This window comes from Varroa jacobsoni, unplaced genomic scaffold, assembly GCF_002532875.2.
Source record: "Varroa jacobsoni isolate VJ856 unplaced genomic scaffold, vjacob_1.0 scaffold_1020, whole genome shotgun sequence".
In the NCBI taxonomy this organism is placed as follows: Eukaryota; Metazoa; Arthropoda; class Arachnida; order Mesostigmata; family Varroidae; genus Varroa; species Varroa jacobsoni.
This window is the reverse complement of record NW_019213922.1, coordinates 182,733-199,674: the sequence shown is the minus strand read 5'-3', so window position 1 is coordinate 199,674 and position 16,942 is coordinate 182,733. Positions and strand designations below refer to the sequence as shown.

General features: G+C 41.0%; 1 protein-coding gene across 11 annotated transcripts in view; it reads left to right on the top strand.

Moving 5' to 3' along the window:
* Window positions 1-16,942, top strand: part of LOC111265876 (very long chain fatty acid elongase 1) — a 44,476-nt gene that overhangs the window by 10,999 nt on the left and 16,535 nt on the right. For 2 of the 11 annotated variants that reach the window (XR_015313229.1, XR_015313230.1), the window contains exons 1-4: window positions 8,952-9,128; window positions 10,473-10,541; window positions 13,339-14,875; window positions 15,203-15,325. The exons of 4 other annotated variants lie outside the window; for them this stretch is intronic. The gene's annotated coding sequence lies outside the window, so the exon portion shown is untranslated. Of the gene's footprint in view, window positions 1-8,950; window positions 9,129-10,472; window positions 10,542-13,338; window positions 14,876-15,202; window positions 15,326-16,942 lie in introns of those variants that run through there. 5 more of the 11 variants (XR_002683729.2, XR_002683730.2, XR_015313231.1 and 2 more) reach the window with 5 other exon arrangements.

The following is a 16,942-nucleotide window of genomic DNA, read 5'->3' as shown; positions in this document are numbered from 1 at the left end:
GTGAGAATATTGCTCAAAAAATCCCCGCCAACGGGTCGTGTGGCTGTTATGTGTAACACAAACTACGACTGCTGCAACTGCTAGCTAGGTGCACAATGTGGCTTTTGTAATGAATAACCTAACGATGATTAGAATAACCGCGACAGGTTGAGACCAATACCTAAATGTTGGTCTTAGATCGATTGAGATAAGTGACTCGAACAATTTATAACATTGGAACCCTTTACGTAATAGTAATACCACTAAACAGAGGAAATAAATCGGTGCCAGTCACAGTATGAATGGCAATGTTTCTATTTGAAAAGTAGTACCATCGTGCTACCTATCTATATCTTTGCCAGTAAAAGCTTAGCAGACCTAAATAAAATGTATTGTACCGCGACGGTGCGCGTTTGAATCCGTTCATTTCTCCAGACAATTTACCAAATGGCCAGGTATAGCCATCATTGTTGTCTATGAAATAATGTAGATGTGACGTACTGCAGCATATAGTAACCCACCGCTGCCAAATGATGATTTAGCTTAAAAAAACTACGCACGAACAGTACTCTTGGATTCGTGATAGAATTCAGTCGCTTCGAACAATGCCCAACCGCGGAAACGGATGAAACACTCAAAGCATTTCCAAATCCAATAGACGTATTGAAGATTAAGATTTGCTTATAGGTGCTTGATTCCACAGACAATGCCCCACTGTAGGCTCTAAACCCCTGTATTTAATATTAACACACGACAGATGAGGATTAAATTAAATCAAGCTAATGAAAAAATTGTGATACTTAAGAAAGATATTATTACGATGAAAGATTCTTTAATATATTACTCAATGACAAATGGTATTAGGCGTATTAACGAGCATATGTGTAACGACAGTTGAGGAAATCATTTTTGATTTCTTCGTGCTCGAGAGATAGCTTCATTAGGCGGTGGTAGCCGCGTATCTTTTCGACGATTTGGGCCAACTAAGGAAATATTACGCATTTAAGCTAGCCGTAAACAGTGCAGGTACAAAACGTACTAAGGCAGCGCGTGAATACGTAGCTGATAGGTTTCACGCATATAAGATTAGGACCCGACGGTAAATATACCTTTGCTTTAAGTTAGTTCTGTGATGCAATGTTGACACATGGTTTTGAAGATAAAAAGACAATTTTAATTGCAATGAAGTGAGGCGACGACAATAAGGTTCGCATCAGAAGGAACTGCAGATGTCCAGTTTTATGTATTACTAAGGCAATCGATCGAATATTTTTCAATACGACGCACAGACTGACCCTAAGAGACATGCAACTGGCGCCAGCGGCATATATATTCTTTTATAATCTAGCATATTCAGATTATCGCAAGGATCGGATCTATTCACTCGGTTCAGCATAACGAAGAGGCAGCGATCCTATTCTTGAACGGCCTCAATTGTTGTTTATACTATTGTTATTATGTCTTTATTATACATTATATTATCACTAAATTGTCACCTAGGAACACGCATAGACTAAGATAAGAAGACTAGCCTGCAAAACAAATATGTCGGAAGTTAAAAAGCGTGTATGCTTTGGACAAGTCTTTTATCCGAATGTTGCATCCACAGAGGTAGCTCATCTTGACTCTGGCTTCCGATGACTCTATAAATGCCCACTCAGACTGAGAGCGACAAAAGAAGAACACCCCAAAACCCGACTAAATGAGGAAACTTTTTTAGCTACCGGATAGTAAAAACGACACCTCACTAATTGTATTCCGATTCACCGATAGACAGTTAAAACCAATAACATAAATCTGTCACATTGAGTACAACACTAGCAAATAATCACTCTCGAGCCTGAACACGCTCATTCAGTAAACGATCCTGTGTGATCTGGTTGTCTTCCTGACTCCTATTTCATTCTATTATCCTTTTTCATTACATTGCGCTGACCTCATCAATAAGCTATGTTACAAGACGCAAGCAACCCTTCTGCTTTATGTTGCTACCCCTTCGGCCACTCAACCTTTGAGCAATACTTATCTTGCAGTTCCTAAGAACAACTAACGGACCACTAGAAGTTTGCAGTAATACATCCCGACACCATGCTGCCAAGCCTCGAATCTTTTCAAGGGGCTAGCTAGCAGCAAGTAACTGATCCAACCTGCTAATTTCTATCGGAGTGTCACCGCTGCTCTGTTTGCTTTCTTTGGCCGGTATAGCAGCTACCGAGGCATCTTGGCTATCTAGTGTGGCTAGTCGTGAACGTACTAAGCGAGTCAAGGAAGTGGATCTGAGCGGCCATATTCTCCACGGTTCACACCAAAGTTCTCTCTCCTCGCCGTTGTGGCCGCCTATGACCATACTGAAAGTGGAACAGTGGGCCTGTCATCGTAGCCGTGCTTAACAGGCACTTTTTCGTCCTCTGCTATTTTACACACTGACTGTTTTAAATAACAAGGCTGGCGTCGAACCAACGGCATCACCGAGCACACCATTTCAGCAGCAGCGGTGATGGCAGTAGCGACAGGCAAAAAAGCCTTTCTGCCGGTCTTTGTACCGTTCACTTCCTGGCCCTTGTTGTTACCATCATATAAGCGACGTCGGCCGACGTAGTAGCTGAGCGCCTTGTGTAGCCGCAGCACCAGCCCTATTAGGCTGAAAGCTTCCAAAAGACTATGGAGCTAGCTGTAGAATAGTAGTACTCGAAGGGCACCTATCGCCGTGCTTCGCGGAAGCCTAGCTTTACTGCGATTGCCGCTGCCTGCGCTACTATTGCCACTCACTACTGGCTCGAGTCATGGAGTGGTAGCGAAGCTTGTGGAGTCGCTTCGAAGAGGCTCGCAAATCGCGAAACGAACTGAGAGGAGCATCCCGGTGTTAAAGAACATCCGTTTGATGGGATGCTTGAAGGCTGGAGGATGAATCTTCTGTTAGGTAGCCGCAGTAGCCGTCCTCGTTGTCGGGTATAAGTGCTGCCTTATTGTGGTATTAAACTTCTTGCATAAACCACCAAACTATAATAGCGACAGACGATATACAGCGCTACAGCTGCAGTCGTGTCCGCGGGCTGTGTATTCGTATGAACGCTTATGGGCTGCTGATCTGCTTTTTTCCCGCCCATCTCCCTGGGAGATCGCGTCTTCTGTGGGATGGCGGGAACCGGGGCGGGCGGGAACCACTTGGGATTTTAGACGCCGGCCACTCTTGGCAGGCCTCAATACGCCTTTAGTCTAGCAAAAATTTTCAGTCAATACTCCATTCGCAATATTATATGAGAGTGAATGCGTACTGTTCACTGGATGAGTACAACTCAATGAAAGGAACAACTTATTCGCTCGCTGGATTGATGATATGCAGGTGTCTGGACGGAGCATGTTCTATGACGGTAATAACACAGAACTTAAAATGAAGGAGGATAAAAAAAGCGCTCTGTAAGGTTACCCCCATCCCCCCTCCCCGCTCCACCGATGAATGACGCGAGACTTTTCGAGAATTCAAATAACTGAGAACGACCTTTTTATAGGCGGCATAAAAGTCTGGCACGATTTTTGTCTAGGTCTCTATTCTAATTAGTTAGGTGCTTTAAGCAAATGTCTATTTTTTTTTATAATCCTCCTTGTTTTATTACTAAATTAATAGCGAGTAATTCGTTTTGAAAAGTAGCTTAAAAGAGTCAGCTTGTACGTGTCAACGGTTTGTTTATCAGCTGATCCTGATCCGTGTTACATTGTTATTTGTGCTACGTGGTGTTTATCGATGGGCTTATCGAAATAACTTATACTGATACCATACAGGCGAAAATAGTATTTGTATCAAAGGATACGTATGTTTGGGATACGTTTTTAGATATGTTTAGGCTAGGATATTTTTGAATATTATATTCATATCTAAACCATGATCACACTGATGAACGAATAGGTGATCTAATATAGATGTTCGACATCAGATTTATTTTTACCCACGACTCAACACTAAATGGATAGCAGTTATTTCGATTCGCTGTAAATTTATAGCCCTTAATGGAAGACTCATTTTTTTTTCAAGAGAACAAAGCAATTGATCAAATGGTTGCTTTTGTCAGTCTAGACTGACGAAAAATTAACATATCAAAGCACAAACGTGTTTGGTATTGTTAAACGAAAAAGAGTCCTTGATGATAGGACAATAGCCTTAATTCGTAGGGTTGCCGGAATCAGCAACTCTACAATGTATTATCTATCCGTGTAACTCTCTGCAGAGCGTGAAGTTTGCTATGCATGGTTCAGATTCTTAAAATGCCCGGTACTGTCGTTTCTGCACCAAAAGGTTACGATGCATAGTTTTAGGCAGAATATATCTATCAAAGACTTCTCACCTGAATTAGGTTTTTTCCACAGCCTCACAAGCTCATAGCTGTATAAGCGGATAAAGATCCGCGTTATTATCTACTATGTAAAATGCGTTTGTGAATGTAACAGTAGAGTAATAGAGATATGTCAAAATCTATAAAAAATTAAAACCAGAGAGTCCAATAAATGTATTCACGTTTCGTTCAAAGTTGCTGGCTGGGTAAGATTATATGTAAAAAATCAGCTTAAAATCATGAGCACTTATAATATCTATTCCGCCGTATAGTATAGACTGATAAGTGTTAATATAGACACATAATTATTTAATCTGCTGAGAGTATCAACGTAATTTTAAGCTCTGTTATCTATAGTCAGCCAAGAATCAACCTTCGGAACCGGCAACGCTTCTCGGCAAATTACCAAGCATTATTATGTTCCGTTGGTTCAATGCTGCTAGATCGCACGTTCCAAAATAACTATATAAAAATAAATAATAAAAAACTGTTACAAAAGCAAGCTCGTATCTTCTTAACGCCAATTACAGCCCCAGTGAATATTAAAACGTCAAAGGATCACATCGAACTGCTAAGTATGATTAAACAGGAAAGCAAACGTATGTTTAACGCCTTTTTTTTTTTTTTTCGGAATCGGAGCGAAGATCAGCTGCTGAACGAATTTCTATTGATAGTATAAACTTGTCGGGAAAGCCCAAATCGACAATGTATCTCAAGTGTGTATCTGGCTGAGGAAGCAAAAGCAGGTTCTAGTGCATCACAGCGGAAAGCGCGCGGCAGACGAGGAACAGTGCGGGCATCAAACTTAATCGCTGCAGTCCAAAAGTGCACTTCCAATGATCTTTATCTTTTGATCAGAGCGTTAGTGCGGAAATCTGATTTGACTGAGTGGATTGTTCACGCTACATGTCATAAAAGCCAGATGCTCCCTGAGGGCAATAAAGCTGAGAAATTTGGCCAGTGTTTTTTGCTACTCTACTTCTCACAAGTCTAAAACAGCAAATCGTCTTCGGCTTTTCACTGATTAAATTTTTTATCCTCGATGCAAAAATGGGTCGCAGATGTAATCGCTACCTTACTTACGATTCAGATTATGCGTCTAGTGGGTAGAAACAAACTTTTGACCAAAGTTTACGTTCTAAATGTGGTCTTCAGTGAACAGCAGGTCACGCCAGAGTACTTCTTCCAGAAAAGCGAACTAAAAGCATCACTGAAGAAGTTAATTTGCATGTTCTACGAACTATTGCGTAACCGAAGTTAACTGATGTATCTGAAGCAAGACCATACGTTTTCCAATAAAATGGGGCCCGGCCCATACAGACAACGTAGTGCAGGGTTGGCTGTACATGCATGTACATTAGTAATACAAGCATGTTTTGTGATGAGAACATATGGTCGTCACACTGCCTAAATTAGAACCCGTTTCATCACTATATAGGGGGCGCTGTTGGGCGAGTCTCGACACGACACCATCGACGTCCGTCACTCGTGCATGTATCAAGAAGGCGTTCGCAAAATTACAAAGGGCGTATTTGAAACGATCTTTCGACCGGCTTAGAACTCAAATGAAGCTGTTATCGCAGTGAAGTGTTTCAAATAAATAAAATCCTCAGAAATGACACTGTTAGTATATGTGAAAAATTTCGGTGAAGCATATGTTTTGATTTTAATGCTTTAATGATAAACAAGACATCAGAAAAAGTACCTTTTATACAACGTTTTAGTTACTAGTTACATAAAATAAGGTCCGACTATGCTTGCATAAGTGTGCATGTTTGACTAGTTTTCCTAAGACCTTCCCACCCCTAACATCATTAAGCACTTCTTAACAGCAATATAGGCCGCAAAACTCCAAACGTTTATCTATATATGTTTACTTGGCCTGGACAAATTTTTTAGAAAGACTTGCTTAAATCCTTGGGACAATCTGGTTTGCAGCACACGATGCCAACCAACCAAGCTCCTTCTCTTTGGTATCGCTTCGTGAGTTTGTCCTATTAGCATTGGTATGACTAGTACAACTGCATTCAATGGCGGTCACTCTGGCCGGCATTGTTGACTACCTGCAGTTCCGAGGGGGGTTCGTTGGGCTTGCTCTCGTATCCCGGCCCCCGTTCGGGCATCGTGCGTTCAGTATCGTAAGATGACTTTTTGAGATAGCGTCGCCGGATAACCTTTGGATTGGCTTTTATATTTGAGACTTCCACTCTTGGCTTACTACCTATCTCAGCAAGTGCTCATTTTCAGCATTGTAGCACGGGCAGCCTTGTCGACGTGCAGCAGCTTGAGGCTGTAGCTGCTACTGTTCGAGCAAGAGGTAGTCGTATGCACCCCTTCGTAGTGTTAGCTATAGTTGACTATACAGAAGTGCTTGCAACATCTAGCAGTCAAGTATTGGCCGCTCGTTAGAATAACCTTAGGGATAAGAGCTTTCAGGCCGCTTGTGTGCCCTTGAGAGTTTGTGTGTGTGACATATGAGCCGATTCATACTGTATGGAAACCTGGAATGCACAAAGCCTCAAAGTGGGTAAGGTGACCGGAATCCTTGAAATGAGTGAAGAAACTAGCTAGTATAGCGAGTTGTCAACTAAGAGCGAACACCTATAGAAAGGTATTCACGGCAGGAAGGAAGCTCAGGTCCTACGTAGACTCAGTCTGATTCTGGGTCCCATGCGGCTCCCGCTAGCAAGCTCAGGCCGTGCCTGTGGGTTCAGACCTTAGTCAGACCGGACTCGGCCGGATTGGTCGTCCCCATCCGTGGTGCAATTTGGCACGGCACCAGGAATAGCCTCGATGAGCGGAGGCGCCTGCCGGATTACCCATGAAGGTGTTCTTCATTTCTCAGCTTGAGTAAAGCCGATGCCCTGGCAAAGGGCAAACACGTAAAGAAGAAAACGAAAAGGGGAGAGGGGGAGCAGTAGACTAAAGCAGAAAATATTAGTTCGTTCGATCTGCATAAATTCAAAGCTCTGTAGTAATTCTTTTATAAAATAATAAAAAAAACTCACGTAGATACAGACATATTAATAAACACAAAGATGTCTGCTTTATTTGTTAATGATGGGTATAACATTGATTCCGAGTGACTGATGGGTTTAACCTTTGTAAAACGCTTTTTGTTGAAATTATGCGTATGTCTAATAGTGCTTTCTTGGATCTACTGCGAAGATTATAAAATCGTAGCTAAGCAATTGTCTACTATTTGATTTCACAACGTTTTTTAGATGACGACGACAGAGCAGCTACGAAATAGATATCTACAGTCAAAGAAATTTCATAGCTATTGTTTTTTTTTTACTGTTTGCCTATTAGTGTTTCAAAAGTAGTACTATTTGGAGCAATCTAAACCTATCTGTAGAAACAAAAAGCACTAACAGTCACTTCAGTAACTGTAGAGCAGTTTAAACTATGGCCTATTTTCGAGCTAAACCTCGACAGCGTTTGGTGAATTTAATGGAAAGTCCTGCCATAATTACATGAGAGCGATTTGTCGAATCATCCCAGTGGTTATTGCTCCATTTACGGCAGTGCTACCGTGATTTCGTATTTTAGTTTTGGCAATCTATATACATATTATTGGGTATATTTGTTGTGACACCTTTAAATAGATATCACATATGTACTGATCTGTGTTGTAAAGGCATGTTTCCATATCTATATAGTCAATCCTAATAGTGATTTTTTTTTTTTCGAAAAACAAACATCGTCACTATTGTATGAGCTCATCAGTCTCACAAAATCAAATTCTCTATCAATATCCCTGCCCATTTCTCGTAACCGTCGCTGTCAGAGGGTCATTATTCAAAAGGATTCATATATAGACCTGTTCGTGTGTGTCAAATGTTTTTTGTTACCTAATAGTCCACCATGTCAATGTCGTTTTTCACACGTTCTCCGCGCTACTCGACTGCGCCACTTAGGTATTTACGAGTGTAGCGCTTGCGTCAAACGGCCGTTCATTCAAGTCGTGCGTAGAATCACGACTGAAAAGTAATAAAAATCCCGTCGTCGTCGCCGCCGCCATTTTACACCAACGTGACCTAATGATTGCGGGTTGTGAGATTGTCGTCCTTTTGGCCACTGTGCAACAGCGTCTCTTTTTTCGATCGTCTCATGGTTTTCTCGTTGAGTGACTACTGTCTGTCAGGCTTTATCACTTTTCTCTTTCTTCTTTTACCTTGGAAAGTCTACGAGTATGAAAGCTACTTGTGGGCGGCTCGGCAGAAGAGGATACGGAAGATAGAAAACAAAAATTGTTCCATTTGTGCTTCTTTCTTTTTGAGGAAATTACGGGACGGAACTCTATTCGATGGCGTAAAATCTGTTCCCAACTTCACTGGACCCTCAAAAAAAGACGCGGTCCGCCTACCTACACTCCTACAAGTAACTCAGCCCCAAAATGGCTGGCATGCAATGTAGGTGGTAGATAGATCAGCTGCTTGTTTCGCGCTTTGTAACTACACTGCTTCCTAGCTGACGATTTCTAAGATTTTCTATTCGCGGAGACGACGGCACGAAGGCGCAGAGGATGAGCCATAAATCACTTTAACTGCTTTACTTGTAGCGTCTGTGGGTCCGTCAGAGGATGGCGTATGACGGGAAAGCTCGCCGTCATATACGCAACAAAGAAAACCCTTTCATAGTCTCCTACCGGTGTTTAGATAACGCTCTGGTTAAGCTGTTGGCAGGTTCTGAATTGAAGCATTAGACCAGTTGTCAGCACTGACGTTAGGCCAGATACTGAGCTTAAGTATATTTCAACATTTTTTGTCGCCTTAATAGAGACAGGTTTACTTTAACTGTCTGGATTATCTTCTAATGGTGAGTATGTTATATCTAAATTACATCAGTTAAGTTAATTCTACGGAGCGCGCTTTTTCAAATCCGTCAACTAGTTTAGACAATTTATTAGGACTCACCGGTAATCTCCTCTACAACAATAGAACATACATAGTTGAAACAGACTAAATGAAGTAATAAAAAAACTATCCAATTAACTTTCCTATAGGGAAAATGACAGTACTTTAACTAAGTACTGATAAAAGTATTTAATTGTAACTAAAGGGTGAATGTTATGTTTCAATGAGCGGCATAATAGTTGGTGAAACTATTCTTAGAGGAAAATGTACATTTCCACTCTTATACGCAAGATATTAAAAAACCGATCAATGAGCTATATATTCGGGGGTTCGGTTATCAGTCTGTTGTTACCTTATAATTTCTAAATGTTAAACAGTGATCAGATCGGTGTTCTGGCCGTTACTCGGACACGTCCTTGTACCATATAATGTAAATATACATCGGCGTTGATGTATCGCCTATCGGATCTTGCAACCCCGTTTTACATTTGGAAACACGCTACAAAATTACTGTTCGTTTTAGCCAGTTCCACACGCGTACGTTGATATACTGCGGCAACGTTCATAGAGATATTATGTAGGTACGCACTGTGCCGGCTTTGGAGTTCAGCCTGAATCGGGCCCACGAATGTGTCCTGGTATGGTAGAAGTAGCCGCATAAACGGGGTATATGTCGAATGCTCGTCGCATTTTTTCGTCATTATTTAACTGACCAACTAATTTGTTGTTTTTGGTGCTGCCTTAACATTGCTGACGATGCTGCACTTTTAATATAGCGTCGGATAGCTTCTTGACAGGCAAGAAGAAGTCCAGATGTGAAAGCTGTTTTCCAACGAACGTTATAAGCTTCCATTTTCTCCATGATTGTTTCGAGCAATATCCCACCGATTTCTGATATTGTTTCCTCTAGCTTTATTGCTCCAACCTATAGCAGGTCGGGATCATCCTTCCTGATGACCGGCTTGCAAGCTACTCCTTGTACCTTTTTAAACTACTTTTGTTGTAATGTCGTTTTATTCCGACATCGTTACTCAAAGCAGAGACATCACCCAAAAGCTTCCTGTTGTTGCTAGATGATACTGGCAGAACTGCGAGACACCTTTAAGTGGCTTTGGGAACTCAGGTATTAACGTTTTCTGATTTCTACAGTTTTTCAAAACATAGAAAAAGAATAAGGAATCGAATGTGGATAGTTTATGTGTAGTAGATGTGGTACTACTAATAATAAACTTATTGTTTCATCAGTTGGCGATCTGAGCGAACGCCTGAATGCTCGTAATACTATAACCACTGAACTTGTTCGTAGGTTTCACCTCGCGCCCTTATTGCCGTTTCGGTATATAATCCGATTCGTCGATGCCACGTCCAATCTAAGGTAAGCTATAACTCGGGTACCTACTAAAAGTTATTCTCCTGCAGTTACGCCGCTACGCTTATCCCTATACTATTGTGTACTTACTTATCTGGTTTTGCTATTAATATATTCCGACGATCCGATTACCTTTCTGCAATTACTTCAAGCTCGTGTTTTACTTTGAATCGTATTGTACTTAGCTTATAATTAACTCAAGCTATAATTCAGGCTACAGTTATAAAGCGGTTATTGGTATAAAACTGTAGTTCCCTAAGATTTTGATCATATAATTCTTTCTTCGACGGCCATCCTCTTACAGCACACCTGTTGTCTCGTTGCGGTTAGTATACTGAGTTGTCAAGAAAGTACTGACCGTTTTTCAGCCAATATTGTTTTTACCATTTAAAGCAGTATTACGGACCATGCGTCATTTCGATTGAAGATATCTGCTATTTTTCTGGTAACACCATATTTTCATCACTGTAGAACTCCTGCGGTTCTTGGCAAAAAATTGTGACAAGTGATTTTTGCAGCCATCTATTGAAACGAACTTAATAGAGTTAATAACGTCCTGCAGAGATCGAAATAGACACCTTATGGACAGTTTCCGGGTCATAAGGAGGATGTATTACAAGTTTCTGTCCAAGTTCTCTCATTTCTGTCGGGTAGCTAAAAATGCATGTGGCCTGACGTTGTCACTGCGGAAAACGAGGCCTTTGCTGTTCATAAAGTCTGATCGATTTCTTTACAATAACTTATTGTAACGATTAGAAATAATCCTTTTTCTGGATGGTTGAAACTCATACGGCACGATCCCTTTCAAAGCCTACTGAACACATAACTTCACCTTCTTCAACGTCAGTCCGAACTTTGTTACAGATCGTTGTACACAGGTGTCGTATGTGATCTACTTTTCAATCGTTTTTCTCGATTTCGTTGTATCTCTGTGGAGTTTTGCGGATGGAAATACGTTTGAATGCATTCTTATTGCACCAATTTATGTAGCACCCAAGTGTCGGCCTTTTTGTGGCTAACCTTTTCCAAGTATTTTAAAATTATTTAGCGGCAGACGTTGAGCTCCTTGACGATATGATGAATACTTACGGATCGGTCTTACTCAATTTTGGCAATAATTTTACCAGCTTGTTTCGTAACTGCTCGATTGCAAAGAAGGGCATCCTTCGCATTTCCAGAATTCAAGGAATAAAACCACCTTTGGACCGTTTCTTCCAATAACGCATCTTGACCACAAACAGCAAGCATTTCCAACATGCTCGAGCGGCATTTGAGCCTTTACAGTACAAAGACTATAGAACATGTTGAAATTTCCAAAAAAATTCCCTCATCTTTAAGTAGCGGTGCCTTAAATTCTAATGATGAAAATCTAAAGAATAAAGCCATTTTAACAAATATAGCACATCTACTTAGGCCGAACTTCAGCTTTCAAACAACACTGACGCGGGGTCATTATCTAAAATACATATTTTTTTACTCTACCCAGTTGTAAAAAGGGGTTAATACTTTTTCGAAGATCAAATATTTCTTCGTTCCAGTCTTAATTATTACCAGACTTATCCAGACTTAACCAGTCCTAATTATTCCTTACGCCTAACCCGATCAATATAGCAGCTCGAGCGCACATACACATACTGGTGGTTTTGCGACTCTCCTGAAACCTTCCCGTACTACTTCCGTGGCCCTCATACGCTACTCTCATTGAAACGTTCCAGTAACCTTGTTCCTTGTTGAAATTGTCCTAATTTCGCACAGGATTAGGAACCAAAATATTCTCAGTTGTAACAGCAAATCTATTCAAAGGCGAACTAAACACTTATGCCAGTGTGCTCCGACTTTTAATGTTAATCCGAGATAATATTACCTTAGTGTTGACAGAGGTGATATGCAACGCTGCCCAAACGAACCATCGTTGACCCTATTATATTTTTACAGATATTGTAGAAAACAGTTTTTGGAATTTTAGAAAAATCCTAATATTACTCCACGGTTTTCAAAAGTAAGTGTCAGCTCTAAGCTGAGCGAGCGGATCACGATGAAGAACCGCATTTTCATTTTATGCAAACATATAACTCCTAACCGTTGTTAACAAGAAGAAGCTGTAATAGTTTCTGTAGATTGGGTCGCCAAATCGACCATACGCTACTTCAATTTATGATATAGAAAAATATATGGAAATCAATATGCATCGATTTTGTTGCTGCAGAAAGATTCTATTGAGGCTGCACGATATCACAGCGTGCGGGTAAGTCAAGTCTACTCTGTTCCGTGCGCAAACTCCAATCGTCGCTCTAACGGAAGGTTGAACTGGGTTTGCATACTTGCCAACTTCTATTGGAGTCTCCTTGGCAAGGGACTACAGGAAACTTTTTGTTTGGGTCGCTGCACCCGGAACATGCTGGTCCCGAGACGACCTAGTCTGACGTTTCTTCTTCGCAATATCGGCGACGAATTCAGTTCTCACTCACTAGGTCGAAGCGTGTCGCGTTTCGATTCGGACCAAAAGCAGTAGCGTTAGTTCAAGTAAACATCAGACTGTGTCATGGTATCGTCATGTCGCAGTCGGCAGATTAGATTGAAAAGGAACACAGAAAACGATTTCCGCTACGTTGCTGACATCACGACGTTATACAGTAAGATCGTCGGTAATGGTTTGGCTGCACTAAATCTGAGGGTGGGCGTCTTCAACAAACGCACCCATCGGTTTTTTTGCACACGCTGGTGTCCGGCAACTGAAGTTTTTCGAGAGTTCTAAATGCACCATCTGCGCGCTATTCAAATTCATAATATGCTTTATCGACAGGGAAGTTGCGAAGAAAACCGGCTGCTTGTTACTTTTTAACTCATCGACGAGGACTGTTACAAAAACAACCCATGAAGCATACTTCGCCCTGACACGGATGTCTCTATGGGCCTTTTGCCGAGAAGGACATACATGAAGATCACGGTGGAATCAATTTCGGAATGTGTCTTTTTCCAATTATAGGTGCAAAATTAAATAGGATATATTACGCTTACTGTACAGCCGACTTCACAGTGACGTGTTGTGAAGATATTAGAAGTACAAAGGTAACATTCTTCATTAAATCGAAATGATTGAGTTACGTAGGTCTTACATTGCACAATAAGAAGAATACAATGTTCGAAATTACCCAATGGAAGACAAGTATTAACTGAAGCAGACATTCTGATGCAATGAATTAACAAGAACAATAACGTCGGATCTTCCATTTAAATGTGTTTGCTTATAGCAGTTTTGATTTGTTAAAGCGATCTTGAAAAATTTGGCTTCGAATGCTACGCAAGCCTTCGAGTACAATTAAAATCACAGCTACAAGTATTATTATATAATAAGTTTTCAATGTTCGAATAGAAAACATAAATTCTGGGTTTACAAACGGTATATTGGGTTTCAAACCATTTGGATACAGAAGCTTATTTAATTTGAATGAACAAACCTTCCAACGAAGAAATACACTTAAAAAGTTTCCATTATATATCTAATGTACTATGATTTTACTAGTTTTATATGGAGGAACGCGAGTGAAAGCTAAGTGCCCATCTATTCTAGAAAAGGCATACTCCACTACTGTTTCAAGCTCATATAATATCTACCTATTTTTAACCATGTCACCGTACATATGTTATGCAGAATATATTCATGCAGTGTGTTTATCTTTGTGGAATAAATGGAAAGCATACAAATATCCTATGAAAAAAGCGTACTAATACGCAACAAAAGAAAAAGTCCTCTAAAAATGCCCTGCAGCTTTCCAAGTGTGTTTTTTTATAAGAGTCTCAGCATACGCAGACAACATCCCGCCAGGCGTCCTCAACGCCCGACGACAGCGCATGCCTACATATAGGACACAGGTTCATACAACAATCTCAGGAAGGGACGTAGTATTTTTGTAGGTTGCAATTGTACTTTTTGGAAATGGTCTTTCACTACTGTCTTGTATGGAGTGTCTGTCTCTCAATTTCAAATACACGCGGGCTCTGCTGTGCTCGGTCGTTTCCGGGAGCTCCAAACGAACCGAGTGTGATGATTCAAGCCACACTTCTCTGCCTCTCGTACATTCACATCGTCCTGTCGAAGCGTAGATGCAACGAGCGCAACTCTACCCTCAGGTGTATTGAGTTTAGACGTTCCATCACTGAGATGTATTAGGGTGACGATTGCAGTTCACTACTCGAAACTGCACTGTCCTCGCTTGGGAAGAAGTACCTACTTGACAAGGTACAGCATTCACGCAATTTCTCCCAGTATATATGTTCTGCTGGTGCTTTGTGAAACGAATATCAAACAAGAAGCCTGGTCCTATATGTTAACTTGCTATGTAAGTTCTTTTTTAACTCTATGAGTGAATTCGACATGAACGTTCAGTATACATTTATAGGTTATTCGTAAATATTTGAAGAGGTAAAGATAGTTATGCTATTTAGCCGGACACATTACGTATTGAGTTCAGAATTGTGGATTTGTCGGCTGGTTGGCCAATGATAGCCAGCTGCATCAGTCTGTTAGCAACGAAATACTCATAGAGCTTTAGTGAGTATCCCTAAATGCTTAGAAGCAAGAGCACAACAAACAATCTATTTTGAAATCGAGATACCTCTCTATTGAGAAAGAAAGTGTAAGTTATTTGTTTGTACTTTTTTTATAGGACGATTTCTTGTTAACCGGAGCCAATAGTCGAGGAATCCACTAAGATGACTCCGTTTTCAAGAACGTGATGAATTACTCGTAGCAGATTAGCGCGCGCGAACGAGCGTCGACAAAAGCGTTTGTAAGATTCCTCTTAAGCTCAGGACATTTTAATTTTTCCAAGTAGCAGGGAAATACTGATTAGTGCCCTAACCTGTTTCCAACATGCAATTAGAGTTCAGAGAATGCTTTAAAAGCGCAGCAAAAATGACATGGAACAGGTTTACAATTCGTAATTATAGCTTCATAGCATCCAGCTTCATAGATGTTGTTCAACCCGCTGTTTCTTGCAATGTTCTCGGGATCTCAACCACTACTTCCTGTATAACCTCAACGAACTTTACCACCTTTAGTCCGACATGCAAATTCGGAGATACGTGAATACGAACACTGCGAGTCCGTAGAGCGCACTAGGCCTGGGTCGACCGACTCACCAATTTACAAATACGTCCTTGGTTTCGGTTCGAAGCCTAAGGAGGCGGGCAGGTAGGTAGGTGGGACGATCACAACGGCGTCGTTGGTCCACTTCGTATGCACTCCGCGTGCACTTGACTCCAAGTAGTTCCTTTCCACAAAGACGTCTACTTTATTGGGCGAGCCGAGTTAGATCGGATTGCCGATGAATTCACAAGGGTCTCTTTCGCTTGCTGACAAACTATTTTCAATGTACACAACGTGCAGAAGGTGCGGAAAGGACTATTGTTCACAGGGCGTGTGCCTCTGGGCGGGTAGTCTGAATGTCTGAATCTTAAAAGTGGCGCTGTTGCTGAGTGCTTTGATGTAGTACTATTTTTTTTTGCTTTTTCGCAGATTTAATCTAATTACAACAGCACGTGCGGAACAAGACGGATGCCAAGTTAGATAGGTAAGGCGCATTGCGGTCGGCGTAACGCAAAGAAAGTGTAAATGCGTTACAGCAGAAGCAATAATGCTGCAGGAAGGAGGGAAACGAACGTTGTTGGCGTCTCTGTTAATGTACCTCGCAAGTTATCAGAGCAAGTAATCAAAATGTTTAATGCAAAATGTATTGCAAATCTTATGAGCTTTCTTTTGTAGCCTACCATTTAATCTTACTTTCTTAAATTCTCTAACGAGCTGCACGTTTTGCTTGATTATTTTACATATCTACGACATTAGTATCAATATACGATTAGCGCATGGCCCTTGATGTGCTCGCGTGTAATCGTGGGCTCAGTGACGTAGACCCATAACTAGATAATTGTAATATGAAAAACTGATTGTGTCAGTTTGGCACCGCAAAGGATTTATCGGCCTGACAAAGATTTATGTTTGTCTTTCTTTAAACGGAGAAAGCCTTATGCTTAAATTTTGCTCGTTGTGCCCCATTTGTAAAGATTATAATGTGTGCCTGAGTGAGACGTGTTGCCACTGCCGGCTGCAGGGCTTGCCTCCTTTGGACTGGCCTTTCTATGCCTCTTGACAGCAGTACGTTTGGCTGTCCGTACCACAGAAAGTGCTGACATCTCCTGCGACATGCGCATTATTTATGGCTAATTCCACCCGCTCAGGTTATGGCATATGTAATATTCAAGCGAGTGAAATGCCAGACTCTCTTGCTGTCGTACGACCTCCTGGAATTGCTCAGTCACTTCTTATAAAACGCTGACATAAATGTTACAACTTTTAACAACATTTAGGCAGCTTATAAGCCAAAAATGTCTGGATATATTGTAAAATA